Source organism: Thalia democratica, chromosome 6 (genome assembly GCF_965202585.1).
Source record: "Thalia democratica chromosome 6, ktThaDemo2.hap1.1, whole genome shotgun sequence".
Lineage (NCBI taxonomy): Eukaryota > Metazoa > Chordata > Thaliacea > Salpida > Salpidae > Thalia > Thalia democratica.
Window position 1 is genome coordinate 12,735,491 of NC_139170.1, and position 17,923 is coordinate 12,753,413.

Consider the following 17,923-nt stretch of genomic DNA (forward strand, 5'->3'; position numbering starts at 1 on the left):
GGAGATGGTTGCATACCATGTGAAGATGGCTGCATACCATGTGGAGATTGTTGCATACCATGTGGAGATTGTTGCATACCATGTGGAGATGGTTGCATACCATGTGGAGATTGTTGAATAACATTTGAAGATGGTTGCACAACAGGTGCAGGGGGTTGCACAACACGTGAAGATTGTTGCATACCATGTAGAGATTGTTGTACAACATTAGGAGATGGTCGTATATCAATTCGAGATTGTTGCATAACATTTCGATGTAGATGCACATGTAGAGTTGGTTGCATACCATGTGGAGATGGTTGGATAACATATGGAGATGGTCGATTAACAATTTGAGATGGTTGCATACCATGTGGAGGTGGTTGCATACCATTTTGAGATGGCTGCACACCATGTGGAGATGGTTGAATACCATGTGGAGATGGCTGCATACCATGTGGAGGTGGTTGCATACCATGTGGAAATGGTTGCATACCATTTTGAGATGGTTGCACACCATGTGGAGATGGTTGCATACCATGTGGAGATGGCTGCACACCATGTGGAGATTGTTGTACGACATTAGGAGATGGTTGCACACCATGTGGAGATGGCTGCACACCATGTGGAGATGGTTGTATACCATGTGGAGGTGGTTGCATACCATGTGGAGATGGTTGCATACCATGTAGAGGTGGTTGCATACCATGTGGAGATGGTTGTATACCATGTGGAGGTGGTTGCATACCATGTGGAGATGGTTGCATACCATGTGGAGATGGTTGTATACCATGTGGAGATTGTTGCATACCATGTGGAGATGGTTGGATAACATATGGAGATGGTCGATTAACAATTCGAGATTGTTGCATACCATGTGGAGATGGTTGCATACCATGTGGAGATGGCTGCATACCATGTGGAGATTGTTGTACGACATTAGGAGATGGTTGGACACCATGTGGAGATGGTCGATTAACAATTCGAGATTGTTGTATACCATGTGGAGATGGTTGCACACCATGTGGAGATTGTTGTACGACATTAGGAGGTGGTTGTATACCATGTGGAGATGGTTGTATACCATGTGGAGATGGCTGCACACCATGTGGAGGTGGCTGCATACCATGTTGAGGTGGTTGCACACCATGTGGAGATGGTTGCATACCATGTGGAGATGGTTGCATACCATGTGGAGATGGTTGCATACCATGTGGAGATGGTTGTATACCATGTGGAGGTGGTTGCATACCATGTGGAGGTGGTTGTATACCATGTGAATATTGTTGTTGTCTCTGTGATGAGAGATCATACAATTTTTGAGATGCACTTAGCTGTGCTGACCTTCTCTTTCTTGATGGGTAAGTCCTTGACTGCAAAGCAAAATTTGGAGGCTGCTGTAGGACTCCCCTAGGTAGCATTTGAACAACATTTTGTGAGTTTAATCTAGCATCATGATGGAAGCGTTGGTTTGTAGGAGCAGAATCCTGTACATCCAAACCCGAAAAGGTCTGCTGTGCTGGTATTGGAAACGAGTGAGGTGGTTTTGAAATTGAATTAGGCGGCTGCTGTCTGAGTACTTGTTGTTGTTGTTGTTGTTGGTGAAGAAGTGCATCATCTCCAAACTTATTTTGCACATTAAATACAACATTAGGAATTATAAAATCCATATTAGCTTTATTTTAAATCTAAGCGATTATAATCTAAAACGAAAATATGTTTAGTTTAGTTACAACAACTACGAATTACTTTGTAATGCAATTTAAACTAACTACTTTTTGCATTAAACGTAAACACAGATTGTTAATTGATACGTAATCTTTGAGAAAATTGACAAAAAAAATATCACATTTTTACTAAGGCGATCTTGACTATAAGGGGAAAGTTACTAGAAAGATGGCAAAAAGTAAATGTGTAATTAAAATAATAAAGAGTCGATGTTTTAAAATAATGGCGATTTTTCTTTAATTTTTATCATAAAAGAGCTTAGAATACTTTGAACTAAGACATAGCTTTAAATGTTAAAAAGTTAGAAATTGTATAAACAAAATGTACAATATATATAGCAATTAAGGTTATACTTACTATATTCTCAAAATTATATATGACGATTATAATTTAATTTTATAAGTTTCAAAACTACAACTCAAACAAAGCTAGGTGAAAAAAAAATTATGCAATGATTTCTATTTAAGCATACTTTTTTACGAATCATTAAAATTGAAATAAAATAATAAAGTCTTTAACTCGATATAAATCTGACATGTTGGTACTTCGGCTGCTAGCCATGAATGACAGATTTATCTGGTGTGCTGCCATATTTGTACTAAAAATACAAAAACATATGTAGCAAGTTTACTTTAGAATATTTTTATTATACTACAATCATTTTTACCTTAAGCCCATAAGTTTCCTATTTTACCAACTAGCAATTTTTAACTAGTTATAGGTGTAAAAATAAAAAAACTAATATTAAACAAATATACAAACATAACTTAAAGTATTTTCTAAAATGTATACAATCAACACTGTTAAGATTGAATTCTGTCATTGACAAACCGTTAAGTGGTATCCAAAAGGTGTGCGACACGATTACCAAAAGGGTTTCATGTGCACCAGGTCCAAGGACCAAGTTTTTTGAGCACTTTTTCTTTTGTAATAAACAATATATTAAGATTGAAATAAAACTAAAATACCAACACAAAATAATTTGTTTTTAGAAACAAGTACTTCTCTATATGACGTCAGGTCACGCATGAGATGATTAACATTGTGTTGAAGTAATAACTCAATTTAGAAAAAGTAAAAATACAGTTATTAAGCTAATCAGCAATTTTCAAATAGTTTTTAAATAAAAACATGAAATATCTAATACTTGGCAATGTTTTGAAACTGTCGAAAGTTTGCTTAATATAATAAAAATAAAACTAAGTTTAAACGTATTTAAATGTAAGAAAATAGTTACTGAAAAAATATATTATAGTTAGAACTCAAACAACCTTATTAGCTTATAAAATAAGAATTATTTTAGAAATTTTTAATGGGTAATAAAAGTTAATTTGTTATAAGTAGAATGATGCTTGTATCTAAACCTTTCATAAAAACTATTTATTTTTTTTTCGTTTAAATTTATAACCTTAGATTATATGAAAAAAAGTTAATAATTTGTTTTACTGTTTTAAATATATATAAAGTTAGAACTAATAATAAGCAAATTAAGCATACAAGAAACATAAATATAATATTGTAAGTATATGAAGAAATAAGAATATAATGGCATTAGTAAAAACAATTAACACTTGCTGTACAGTATGAAAGGTACAACTGTTATTAGTATACACTACACATAGTACATAATTAGTGTAAGGGTTGCCACTCGATTTTTCAAAAAAAAAAAATTCAGGTTTCAGAAATTTCTTCAAAGTTTTAAAAAGTACACATTTTGGGTCTATTTTTAGTTTAAAGCTAAGTTTAAGGTAAGAAAATGTGTTAAATAGTATAAAACATTGAAAAGATACTGTAAAGCTACTTTAAATATGTTTTTCAACAAAAAAAAATTTTGATGATGACAAAAAATTTTAATTTATATGATATATTTTTGGAGTCAATTCGAAATTTTACTACTGAAAATATTAAAATAGTTAAAATTCAAGGTTTTTCCAGGTTTTTTTAGTGATTCGAGATTTTTTATTTATTTTTTCAAAATTCCAGGTTTTTTTGCCTAAATTGTCAAATTCCAGGCTTTTATAGGATTCCAGGTAAAGTGTCAACCCTGTAGCATACTTACGAGTAGGGTTGTCAAAATTACAGAAATAATAGGTTAAAAATACCAAATAAATAAATGTTTGTTTCTTAAAACGTCAGGCTCAAGTAATTAGGTTGAAATTTTCGGAAAATAAAAACTGTTAACTATTTTTACAAGCTCAGCATCAATTGAGTCGTTGTTTATTGTAAAAAATTTTAAATTTTATTTCAAAAAGCAAAACTGTTAACTTTTTTCTAACTGAACAAATAGCAAAGCTTGAACTTAAAATACAAAAAAGAAAAACTTTTAGTATACTTGTCTCTGCTAAATATCCGCAATGTAACTCTGCATGAACATAAAGACTGAAGGCTTTTCTAAACATACTTTTTTATTATTTAAAAGCAGAACACTAAAACTTGATTATGTAAAAATGCAATTTTACTGTAAAATGGCTTATTTCAAGTTATTTTGTCGCACAGCGCGCTTCTTTTGTAATATTTCTTTTAAAATTATTAGAACAAAGATTTGAAACATTTAAAACAGCTAATTTAAAGCTAATTAGCTATTTTAAATAGTTTTTGATTAAATACTTGTTATATCCAACACGTGGCAATTTAAAAAGATTACTGAAAAATACATTATAGTTAGAAATCAAACAACCTTATGAATTTTGTAAATAAAATCTAATTTAAGCAACCTAAGTGGGTAATATAGCTTGTTAATTTGTTGTCATGCTCTAAATATTGTGTTGAGGTTTTCGGAAAGAAATTAGATAACTATACTTACAAATCAGCACCATTATTGTAAAAATACTAAAGTTATGACATAAAATTCAAAAATTTTTGGAATATTTTTATCTCCTTAATACTCGTGATGTAACCTTGCACAAAATATAAAACTAAAAACTTTGTCCATACTTATTTTTCTAAACAATATATTTACTGAGTCTTATATAAAAATGCAAATTTGCTCTAAAATGTCTCATTTCAAATTATTTTTGGCGCACAGCGCGCTTCTTTTGTAATGTAACTCTATACATGTTTTAACTGTTTCAATTTAGCTCACAATATTTCATCAGTTGACTATATTAGTTGTTGCATCAGTTAAATACAAGCTACTTGTCTTAATAACATTAGAAAACAAAAATAATCTAAGAATTTCATTTAAAGCAACTAAAATTCAACTAACTAAACTTTATCTTTTAAATTTTATCAGCTTAGCAATAGGAAATGGTTAAATTGATTTTAGCAAAATATTCTTTATTTTATTTAATGAGCACTTATCTAAATAAAAATATTTCAAGTTAAACTAATTAAAAAACAATTCAAACAATCTTAGCAACTAGATATTACAATAATAATTTTCGTGCTCAACATAATAGTTTAAAATTATACTAACTTTTTATAAGTCCAACTTAAATTTTAATCAAAACCAATAAAATATAAAAGAAATAAAATATTTGTTTTTCAAAATGGTTATATATACTATACATTTGAAAAGAAACTAAATAGATAATTTAGTAAAATTAAGTTTAAATAAAACTAATTATAGTTTTTTATACAATACTACATACTGGTGTTTTAAGTTTTTTTTTTTGCTCAAACAAGTAATTAAAAAAAACATACATTATCTAGTTATTAAATAAAAGGTTTGTACGTACATATTTAAACCTAACTGCAATACAGTATTTTAAACAGAAACAAGTATAAGTCTCTTTTTTCATAAATGAGATAACTAACTATTGTGTCCTTTTCTTTTTTTGCTTTAAGTTCATTTTCAACAGTTTAGTCCAAGTCAAGTTTCAGAAACGTTTGTAAACTTAAACTATATTGTTTATTGCGTCTGAAAACACTAGTCACAAGTTATTGAATTAAAGATACAAAAAAAAAACACTAAAAACAATACTAGTTGACACTATGCTTTAAAAAAAGAATATCAGATTAGTTACTAAACTTTTATATGTTTAAAAAAAATTATGTATACAAAACAGATAACAAGTAACAATACAATTCAATTTATTACAGTGTGTTTTGCTTCTTCACACAATGACCAATGAAACCAATCCTATAAAATAAAATAACAAGTTTTTCAAAGTCTTTAAAAATATTACTCATTACTAAATTGTTCAAAAATTAACTAAACTTCGAAACAAATTTAACTAAACCTTATTCAATGTTAAAAAAAATCTGGTTTAACTTTCTAAAAAATATTAAATTTTCTTAACTTTTTTTAATTTCAAACTGGCCTAAGTAATCCTGAGCATTATGAGTGTGTGGCAACCGTTACTACTAATAAATATAGTGCACTTCATTTGTTATTTTTGCTTTATCTGCAGTAGTTAATGACAACTGCTTGCAAAACATAACTTGATAGCATGCAAAATTGTTAATACTTAAAGTTATAATTTTTTTTTACTTTTAAATTTTCCTTGTTTACTAAATATTTAATCAATTTTATGTTGTTTAACAGAAATAAATACATAAACACTACTAAGCTCTAAGACAAAATTTAAGTTTTGTATTAATACTCTCTTTTATATTTGATTATAAAATTTATAAATAATAAACTAGAAGTTCTTAATCAAAACTAAATTTAACAAATAAATTAAAATTGTATATAGACAAATTTCGAGGTAATCTCCCAAAATAAACAGTCTTTATCTCAGATTTAAATGAACAACTTGTTTAAGTTTTGGTTTTTAACTTAAACTCGACTGTTGATAGTTTTGATTTTGAACTACAATTTTTATATAGGTAGCCTCTAAATAAAACACTTCTTTTAGCGCATTTTCGCCATTTTATTACATATGATTTGATAGAGATTTAGTAACTAAACATTTCTGAAATAAGTTTTTAAGGTTTTTCCTAAAATAAATTCTTAAAATTTCTCACTCTTTACCTTTTAATGCCTAAAATAGAAAATTTAACCTATTAAAAAACCTTGTTGGTTTTAATCTAGAAAATTTATTTTGATTATTTGTGGCGATATAGCTAAAATAAAGCACTACAGTTTTCATTATAGTGAAGGTGAGCGTATAACCAAAAAATATACTTAATATTTAAATGTATATATAGATCTAAAACAAACCAATTCTTACTTTGTTCAAAAATAATTAGTTTTTATGGCAATTTTATGGCGTCATCACGATTTGCCACTGGTTAAGAATGTGGACGACTTCAAGAACTAAGTTTTGGGTAGCACAGAATCAAAAAAACTAATAAACAAAACTGTGAGAATTTACAAACTTTCTAAGAAAATTTGTTTTAATTTATTAGTGTTAGAAAAAAAAATCTAACCTTTTTACTACTCATACAAACTTTTTTTAGTACGGAAAATTAAGCGCCTTAACTCGTCATTTGTAAAAAGACAATAGAATAGGTACTGACTCAGTACTACTGAGTAAGTTTTTTGACTATTACTCTAGTTGGAGCTAAAAATTGTAAAATATGTTTATCTTTCTAAATACAAAATATTTAAAATATATCAAAAAATATTTTTTTACTGACAATTTTCAACCGAATCACAACTATTAAAAATTAAATTGTTTAAAAAAATTGCAACTGAGGCTAATACAACTATTATAAAGCTGTTTATAAGTTATGTTAAGACAGTATTAATTGTGTTTAAAATTTTATAACTTAAGTAAAGAAAAAGATCAAAAGTAAAAATTAACTCATTATTATAGAAATATTGAATGTAAATTGTTATTAATTATAATTAGAGAAATTTTTATTTTTATAAGATTTTTTAGTAAGAGTTTTATAAAAGATGGGCCGAAAACAATACACAAATTTTGTATTAAAACTAAGGACCACCTCTAACTTGTAAACTATGCAATAAATGACATAATAGTAACAAAGATGCTTTATTTTTGCCAAGTGGCCATGGTTCATAACAATTTAATAGTAGTATAAAAAACTAAAATAAAATATAAGAAAATAATTAAAACTATTATCTTAATTTATTTGAAAATCAATTTTATTTAAAAACTTTTATTTAGTATATATTTTCAAAAGTTGACATAGGCTCTTAGATGAATGCTTGAAGCATGAATAAGTGTATGTATATGAAATATTTAATTTACTTTTAAATAGAAACAAACTCAATATTAGAGAATCATAAGCTAAAAATAATTATTTTTTGGTAATTACCTAGGACTATGTTAAACTAATATCAAGCTAAAATTATATCTATATTGTCTTTTTTAACCATAATTTTAGGCTCAAAATCAATCTTTTAAGCCTAATATGTTTGATCTAAAATGATACTTTGTTTTAAACAAGCTGTATAAGTACATAGTAAGAACTAAATTTATTTGTTATAAACTAAAATATTTAATTGATAATTTTTTACAAAAGAGTAAGCAACATAAAATATTGTTTTGATAACCACTTTATACTATAAAATAAAAGCAACTAGATATTTAAGTTTTATTAGCTAATGATAAACAAGTTTAATTTTATTTATGAAACATGAATTTTATCCTTAAATAATGGTTAAAAAGGCATCAAATATGATATAATTTCTGCTTGTTATTGGTGCAACATCATCCTAGGTAATTACCATTTATTTTATAAAATAATCAAAAAGAATTAATGTTTTAAAAAACAAATACCTTTAAACTATACTTCTTGTCAAGGTTGCCATTCTTTGACTCAAAAAAGTGTCATTAGTAACCAAAAACTGTCCTGAATGACCTTAATTTGTCCTGAGTCATCCTGAGTTTTTAAAACCCGAAAAAAAGATTTCTTTAACTATCAAATATTAGCAAAAATCATGTTATTCAACAAAATTGGATATAATCTAACAAAATAATGCAACTAGGCTAAATAAGTCTCATTCAAACGATACAAAAACAACTGTCCAGAGATTTTTTAAAAGTCTTAAAAGTATCTTTAGGTTATCTTTTAAAACAAAATTATCCTGAATCAGCCTGAGTTTAAAAAAATCTAAATATTCCAAGTTATCCTAAGCTGTCCTGAATAATGCTGAGATTTACAAAAAAATTAAAATATATTGAGCTATACTGAATATCTTGAGTGTGTAGCAAACCTGTTCTGATTTTCTACCTTCTACTAACCTTACCAACTATATACTAATTTTACCAATTTTAACTGTTTATTACTATTATCTTTTCCATTTTTGTGATGCAATTTCAAATAAGCTAATTAGAAATGATTTATTTATCTTTAATGCATTTTAAAATCAAATTAAAATAAATTAGCTTCAATTATTTTTTTGTTTGTAAATAGATAAAAATAGTCTAAATTTGTCATGTTTTAGAGTTACCACACTCTTAGCTCCTCTGGCTAATATTTTTCTTTCCATATAAACACAGAGTTGCAAAAAATAACCTAGAATCCTGGAAAAGCCTAGAACTTTTGAATTTAGACAAAAAATGACTGGAAAATTATCTTGTGGTTGTTTGGTGTAAGGGTCTTAATGAAGGCTTTGAAAATTGTTTGATTTGAATTTTTTAAGATCTAAACCCATGGCAACTACATAATAAAAAAAAAACTGGATTTTGAGAGTTTAAAAAAACACCTGGAAAAACCTGAAGCATTGACCAAAAATCACTAAAAAACCTTGAATTTTTAACAATTTTTACATGAAAAATAATGAAACTTTATTTAGATACAGAAAATCTATCCAATACTTTTTAAAGAAATTAGATCAGGGTTGCCACACACTCAGGAAACTTGGGAATTTTTATTTAAACTCAGGGAAACTCAAAGCAGTTTTGATTTTTTTCTACAAATTGCAGGAAATTTATTTTATAGATCTAGAATGAGATTTAGTTTCAATATTTTGTTCAAAAAAATTATTTTTATTTTTTTTAAGTGCTTATTTAGATATATTTTTAGCTTTGAGGCATAAGAGGCTGATGCCAGCATTAATCAATACATTAATTTGTTAAGTTTATCCAACACTCAAATACTAATGAAAATTTTGTTAATGAAAATCACAGTTTAGACAGCTTTTACTTAGACACACTGGACAGTACATCCCAAACAAGTATAAAGATTTAACAAGAGTCCTTTATGTTGGGTTTGTGCTTCACAATGGCCAGGCAAGTGTTAAACGGGGCTTTAGCTTAAATAAGGAATTAATATCAACTAAAATGGGAGAGATGACAATAAGGTCCCTAAGAATGGTCAAAAATTATCTATATGCAAACAGTCTAAAACCAAGTACAGTTGAACTAAGTTCTGCCTTGTTAATATTTGTAAAATCTTCTAGGGCCAAATATTTAGCAAATCTTGAGCAACATAGCTTTGTTAAAGATGTTCCAAATAAAGGTGATGCTTTGAGCAAGTTTGGAGAACAAAAATGTAAACTAACAAACAAATCAAGTGAGTACTTCATGTAGAATTTATTGTTATAGTACAGGGGTCGGCAACAAAAAAGGAACATTTTTTTATGCGCTTTAAAAAACATATTAAAAAACAATTTTTTTGAACAAAAAAAAATTATGTGATAGAATATCATTTAAATATAACACTTAAATTTTAATTTTGTGTTTTTGAAAATATTAGTAGATTAAACTAGTTGAATAAAAATTTTAAGGTGGCCCGCGGGCCGCAGTTTGCCGACCCCTGTTATAGAATAATTAAAGTTTGTTAATTAAAATGTCAAAAAAAAACTATTTTCTATTATGTATAAAGTTTACTAACAAGTTTATGCACAAATTTTGTTTTTAAATCTCAATTGATTTAACCTTTTGAAATTGAACTTTTGAAAACTGTTTTTTTAATAAGTTAAGTTAGCATCTAATTCAGAAGCATACAACTTTCCTTTTATTATTAAAGAAACAAAAATGAGCATGAGGTATTAGTAATTTGTACCAGACGCAAAATAAAAAAATTAAGGATTTAAAAAAAAATCCGGGTAACTCAGGGAAGTTTAAAGTGACTCAGGGAAGATTTTTTGACTCAAAGAGTGGCAACCCTGTTATGATACTATTTGTTAAAACATAAAAGTAGCATTACAGTATCTTTTCACTCTTTTTATACTATTTAAGACACAATTTTACTTTACACTAAAATTCTTATTTACATATTACAACAAAAAATTATACTTTCAAAAACCTATAAAAAACTTTCAAAAAACATTTTTTTTACTTTCAGGTTAGTTTTATGATAAAATGAGACAAAAATGTTTGCACTATAAAAACCAGAAAGAAACTTTCCAAAAACCAGTAGCCTTATTTCCATAATATACTTATAAAGTTTTGACCCTGATTGTAATCAAGTATCTTCAAAATATAAAACAAAATTAGATTATAGTTTAAGTATCAAACTTTGATAGAAAGTTGAAACCTCAAAGTTATAAAGCATTAATAGTTAAGATAACATGATGTTTGTAGTAAGTATGCAATATTAAGAACTTTAATTTAGAGTTAGAAAAAAATGTCAAGTATGTAATCATGCTGAAAAGTGTAAAAGTTCGATTTAAAGGCATAGGGAAGGGGGTAATACACCTTTTTCAAATATAATCTTATTTTATATAGTTTTTACTAAGCTACAAGATGCTTTTTAAAGACTTAAAAAATTCAAAATAATTTTTGAGATATAGCCAGTCAAAGTTGTAGGCAACAATAGGTTCTTTATGGGAGGAGCAAACTAAAATTTCAAAAATAGACTATTTCACTAAAAACCTATCTCCTCCTACTTTTTTTGAGATAACTACCTCAAATTTTTAGGGAATGTTTCTTGCAATGTTAAAAAAATCTGTCTGACCAAAATTTTAAAATATTGTTAAATAGATATTTTATAACAAAAAAACAAAAAAAAACCATTTTTTTGTTTGTTTTTTATATAATTTTTCTTTTTAAAGATTTTCAAAAGTTTTGTTCAGACAAATTTTTAAAAAAGTTGTAAAGAACATTTTCTAAAAGTTTGAGGTAGTTATCTCAAAAAAATATTTAAAAATTAAAAAAAAAAAAAGTGTAACCACCCTATGCCCAAAATTTAACAATAAAGATTTCTTTTTTAATTTATTTAACTCTTGAATTACAATGACAAAACATTATGAATATGTCCAGTACAGTGGTTTGCATATCTTATTAAACTAAATTAGGGTTAAGATTACATTAACCTGTCTTTTAATTTGCAAATACCTTATTTTTACTTCAAAAATTGCTAAAATTTTATAAAATATTATCTTATTCTTAATTGTATATGTGGAAAGAAATTTTTTTAAAACCAAGTCTTATTTTTTAATATGAAACTAGGCTACAAGTTTTTTACCTATTGTCCTGAGACTTTCAAAACTTTCAAACATCCTGAGTTATCCTGACACTGTTGCAACCCTGCTATACTTCTGATTTTCTACCTTTTACTAGCTTTATTGGCTAAATACTGACTGGTCAGATTTATTTTCTGTTGTTATTCTATTTTCTCCACAGTTATTTTCAATGCAATTTTATTAAAAAATAAGTTTTAAATAACTTAAATCAATTTTACTTGAGTAAATTGTTATTAGTTAGTTATACTATAGTAAGTAAAACAAAATAATCTAAATTTGTCAAGTTTGAGGGTTGCCAGAACCACAAAATAATCTCCATAGTTCATGCTAGTTTAATTTTCGTTGCAAAACTCTAGCTAGTTTTGTTAATTTCTTCAAGTCTTCAGCTATTTTTTGTTTAAATCTTTTTCATTAAATTTGTCTTGTTACTCAGATATGTAATCATTTTGGTATTTTTAGTTATCTAAGCCTGAGCAACAATTATTTATTTTTCAGTTATTGGCAAATTAGAAAATAAAAACAGTGGCTACCCTACTCAAGCATATTTTTAAGTGATAGACCTAAAGTGTTAATATTTAGTTTTTGAATTCTTTTTACAAACAAACTTTAAATAAATTAAACTTCAAAATATTTTCAAACTATCATTATACATAGTAGTTATTTAAATAATTGAAAATAAAAGTAATTTAAAATTAAGGTTACCACACCTCAGGGTAACTCAAATATTGTTTGTGGCTAGTTTTAATGTTTTGTCTAAATTTTAGGCTAGTTTTTTATAAATTCAAATTTTATGTTTTCTTTAAAATGTTTTTTTTTTGTTTTATATTAGTATTTATTTGATTTAAAAAAAAGGAATCCTGGAAGACCTGGAATTTGCTAATTTATTCAAATTTAGGAAACCTGGAATTATAAATAATTTATACAAGTAAAAAAAGAAATTTTGATTACATACAAAAATCCATCATATACAATATTTTTTTTTAATATCATGTAGAATTTGTTCAACACATATAAAGTGGCATATAAGTATCTTTTAATATATTTTAACTATAAAGACAGATTTTCACCCTAAATTTAATTTTATACTAAAAATGGACAAAAAACTTCTACTTTCAAAAACCTGAAAGAAATTCAGAAAAACTTGACAAGTTTTCTAAGAAGTCTTTCACAGTCTTGTATTTATGCTTTGAAAACAGTAATTATTTATAGCTTGTGATTTGTTAATTTTTATCAATTATATCATAATTATAGGCAGACTCCAGCTAGTTTTTGATCACTCAGGCTCAGTTTTTGTTTCAAAAAGTGACTACTCTGTAAAAACTATTTTTTTTTTTTTTTGACACTAAATTTCTGAACTTTTTCAACTTAAAAGCTTAATCAGGGTTGTCTCTCTTTGAGTCAAAAAACTGTCCTGAATTACCTTAAACTGTCTTGAATTATCATAAGTATTTTCAAAACCCTAAAATATATTTTTGATAACTTTAAAAAAACTATAAAAATCAAGTTTTATAACAAAATAGGTTATACAATAAGAATATATTGCACCTAAAATAATTTAATCTCATTTAGAATCTTAAAAAATATCCTGACATAAAACTACCCTAAGTTTTTTGTAAATAAATTCAAAACTTCAACCTGAGTTGAAAAAAACTTCCTGAGTTATTCTGTGCTGTTATGAGTCATCCTGAGATTTTTTAAAACTTCTAATATTCTGAGTTATCTTGAGTAAGTGGCAACCCTTCAATGCACTATTGGCTTATAAAAAGTTATCCTTTTGAAAATTGTAAACAGCTCATTTAGTTAAAAAATTGAAACAAAACAAATATTTTGATTCAGTAGAACTGAAAAATATGTGGTCTAATAGTTTTTATTTAAAAATATGAGTAATTTTCAAAAGTTATTAAACACCCGATGGCCTTAAATTATGTTCTACTATTACATTTAGGTGTTCAACTGATGGATTGATATGTTATTAGATAAAAGTATTTACCTTGCTACTAGTTCTACTTGATTATAATATTTTTAATTCTTATCCAAGTACTGTGGTTGGAAATATATAATGGTAAAAAAACTGAATATAAATATAAACAAATTAAGATTTAGGCAATAAACATAAAAAAATGAAGTAATGGTATCAAAAAGTATGTACTAAAAATATGACTAAGTACTTCTATAAAAATGCAGAATGAAGATGATTTATCTCAGCTCTTTTAATCTTCATTGGTTTAAATTTGTAAGATTACTCATATTTGTACTTTAAAGGTATACATATTTAGGGCATAGGGGGGAAACACCCTTTTTTGGTTTTTGATCTTATTTTATATAGTTTTTACTAAGCTACAAGATGCTTTTTACAGATTTAAAAAAATCAAAACAATTTTTGAGATATAGCTGATCAAAGTCGGAGGAAACAATAGGTTCCTTATGGAAAGCGCAGTCTAAAACATCAAAAATAGACTATTTCACTAAAAATCTATCTCCTCATAAGTTTTTTGAGATAACTACCTCAAATTTTCAGGAAATGTTCCTTGATATATTTAGGAAATTCTTTCGGAACAAATTAAAAAAAAAATAAAAATTTTATATAAAAAATAAACAAAAAAAAATGTTTTTTAGTTTTTTTGTTAAGAATTTTTATTTTTTAATTTTTTTTAAATCTGTATATTATAAATCACAGTGAATAAATAAAAAAAAAGTGAATAATAAATAAGTTGTATGTAAAAAATTAGTACATTGAATTTTGTGCAATGAAAATAGTTTTATTAAAGCTTTTTTAAGGTTTAATAATCTTTTTTATTATGTCTTAAAAAACTTAGTAACAGCAATAAAAACAATTTAAAATTAGAATAAGATTTATTAGTGATTATGGATATATTATTAAAATTTGTAAAGGACATTTTCTCTGTGCACACTAAAGTAAATTTATTAAATAATAATTCTCTTTAAAGGTAAAAAAAAAATAGAGTTTTACAAATCTTGATTCTGTTTAGTTGTTGGTCATTCAACCTAGATTTTTCTAAAAGAGTGGCAACCCTGTGTTAATCTAACAAAACTATTTATTGATACATATCATTATTTTGATGTTTTTGTAAATTATAAGTTAAAATACTTACCTCTTTTAAAAGTTTTATCTCACGAATTGTAAGGATATGATTTTCACAAAACAAGTTTTCCAATAACTTCAATTTTGTTCTCTTGTATCTATTTACTATTTGTTTCCCTATGACATGCTAAAATACTCACACAAAACTTTAAGGCAGGCTTCAAGGTTTTAGTCCAATTTGTAACTTTTAGTCCAATTTGTAACATTTTGTAATCACATACTAGTGAAAAGAGAATTGCTTTGTTTACTCAAGTGTGAAATTATTAACTCAAATGTTTATATCCTTCAGTTCTCAATTGGCATAATAACTAATAGTACTCTGCTGCTTCATATACATTTAGTTTTTTATTGACATGCTTGAGTCAGTTTGTATTTTTACACTTTTGATCATTTTATAGCCTATTTAATAAAATTTTGAAATATTGGAATAAAAGTTTTATCACTAAAACGACCTAAAATATCTTTTTTTGTTACATAAAAAAAGTATTTTTATACTGAAACTTAATAGTTCCTTACTAGAGGTTTTTCTTAATACTGCAAGAAACATTTCTGGAAGTTTGAGGTTATTTTAAAATTGTAAAGGATATAGGTTTGTAGTCAAATTTTCTGTTTGCTTTTTTAGATTGCCCCTCCTACTTAAAACTTATTGTACTCTTAGACTTTAATCAGCCAAGACTAAAAAAATTGTTTAAGTATCAATAAAAGTCTTTAAAAAACAACTTGTAGCTTACAACTCTACCTTAAAGATCAAGTTTTAAAAAGGTGATATGCCTCCCTTATGACTTTTAAAACTTTTTTTGTGTAAATTTAGAGCATTTTAAAGTCCATAGAAGAATTTTTTAAATTGCACAAAATGTTGAAGTACTTTTAACTAAGGAAGAAGTTTTTGTAAATTTTTATTTCTAAAATTAAGCATTTAGTTAACAATTTTTTTTAATACTTTAAGTACATTTCCTGATAACTTAAGGTATCTATTTTTAAAACAGTAAGAAAAGATATATTTTTAGTGATTTTTATTTGTTTACCATTTAGTTTTCGCCTCCCATAAAGAACCCAATGTACTTACTAACTTTAATTGGCTGTTTCTCAAAAGTTAGCAGTTGTATTAAAAAGCTGTAAAAAGTAACTTGTAGTTCATTAAAACTGTAAACATAAGATCAAGTTGCAAAATAAAATTTTCTTCGATATGACCTTAACTTTGTGTATAATCAGATTACTTGTTATATTAAAAGTATCAGAAAAAATTCTAAACTTAGTTTGAGTGTTTAATGTTTTTCTTTTATTATCCATAAAACAAAATTGAATATATATTTTTAGTACAATAAATAATTTACTACAGAAAAGTTCATAATTTTTAGTGGAGTTCCGCAAGAAGGTGTTATTGGCCCACTTTTATTTATAATTTACATGAATGATATAGCCTCAGAAGTTGATTCTAATAGCAACATTAAGCTTTTTGCAGACCACACAAAAATATTTATCCAATATAACTTAATTTTACAAAAATCTTTAGACATAATCTACCATTGGTTAAAAGAAAGGAAATAAGACCTAAATATTAGCAAATGTCATGTTTTGAATATTCACAGAAGTACACCTATTCCTATGTTTGACTTTAAAATAAACAATGTAATCTTACCTAAAACTGAAGTATTTAAAGACCTTGGAATTTTTATTTTAGATAATTTAAAATGGAACCATCACATTAACTATATCTACCGTACTGCATCAATTTTATCTTTTCAAATTCTAAAAAGCTTTATATTTATGGATTTGGAAATTCATAAAAAATTTACCTAGTTTACATCCGTCCTAAGATGGAATACAACACACCTTTATGGTCTCCATGTTCTATAAAAGACATTAACCAACTAGAATCTATTCAAAGAAAATTTACAAGATCAATCTTTAATCGGTGCAACATTTCATATACGTCTTACATAGAAAGACTAACCAAGCTTAGAGTACAGAAAAACTTAGAGTACAGAAGCCTTGAATTTGATCTTATTACTTTTTTTAAACTGATTAACAACAAAACTACTATTGATTTCCAGACTTTCTTGAAACCTTTTAAAAATAATTAATTACTCAGAGGTAATACAAAATATACATGCAAATATCATTTCAACAATGTTGGTTGACAAAAATCTTTTTTCTATCGTTTAGTAAAACTGTGGAAAGAACTTCCAAATGAACTAGTATCGTGCAAAAATCTTGAAAATTTTCGATTAAACTTAAAAAAAGTTGATTTAAATAAAATATTTACCAGTAAAATTTATAAGTAATTAGTTTTGTTTGTAAACTTAAATAATAATACTAGTATTGTTTTAAATTTTGGTATAGTTTTACAAACTATAACTCTTATATACTAGTTAACTTTTCGAATATAAAAAAACCTTAGAGTTTATTTATAACTATATAGTTGGCACATACTTACTTAATGTTCAAAAGTACACACTTTAATTTTAAAAGTATACAGTTATTTATTTGACACTTTATTGGATAAAACAAATCTTTGTTTATGTTGTAGTTCATGATGATTTAAATTAGTTAAGTTTGAAATATTAATTTAACTTTACTGTTTTAAAAAGTACATTGTTTATCTATAATGTACAGTATTAAAAGTAAAAATGACAAAACTAGAAATAGAGAAGATTCAATATTTATAACTATAAATTAGCATTTACTATTATTATAGATTGTATTCTTTTACTTTTAAAATTAAAAGTTTCAGAAAATAAAACTTGATTAAATTCATAGATATAGTAATTTTTGATACTAAAAATTTCTCATACTAAATTATTAAGAAAAGTTTTCCTTGCCTGTTTAGTTAAATTTATTTTGTTATA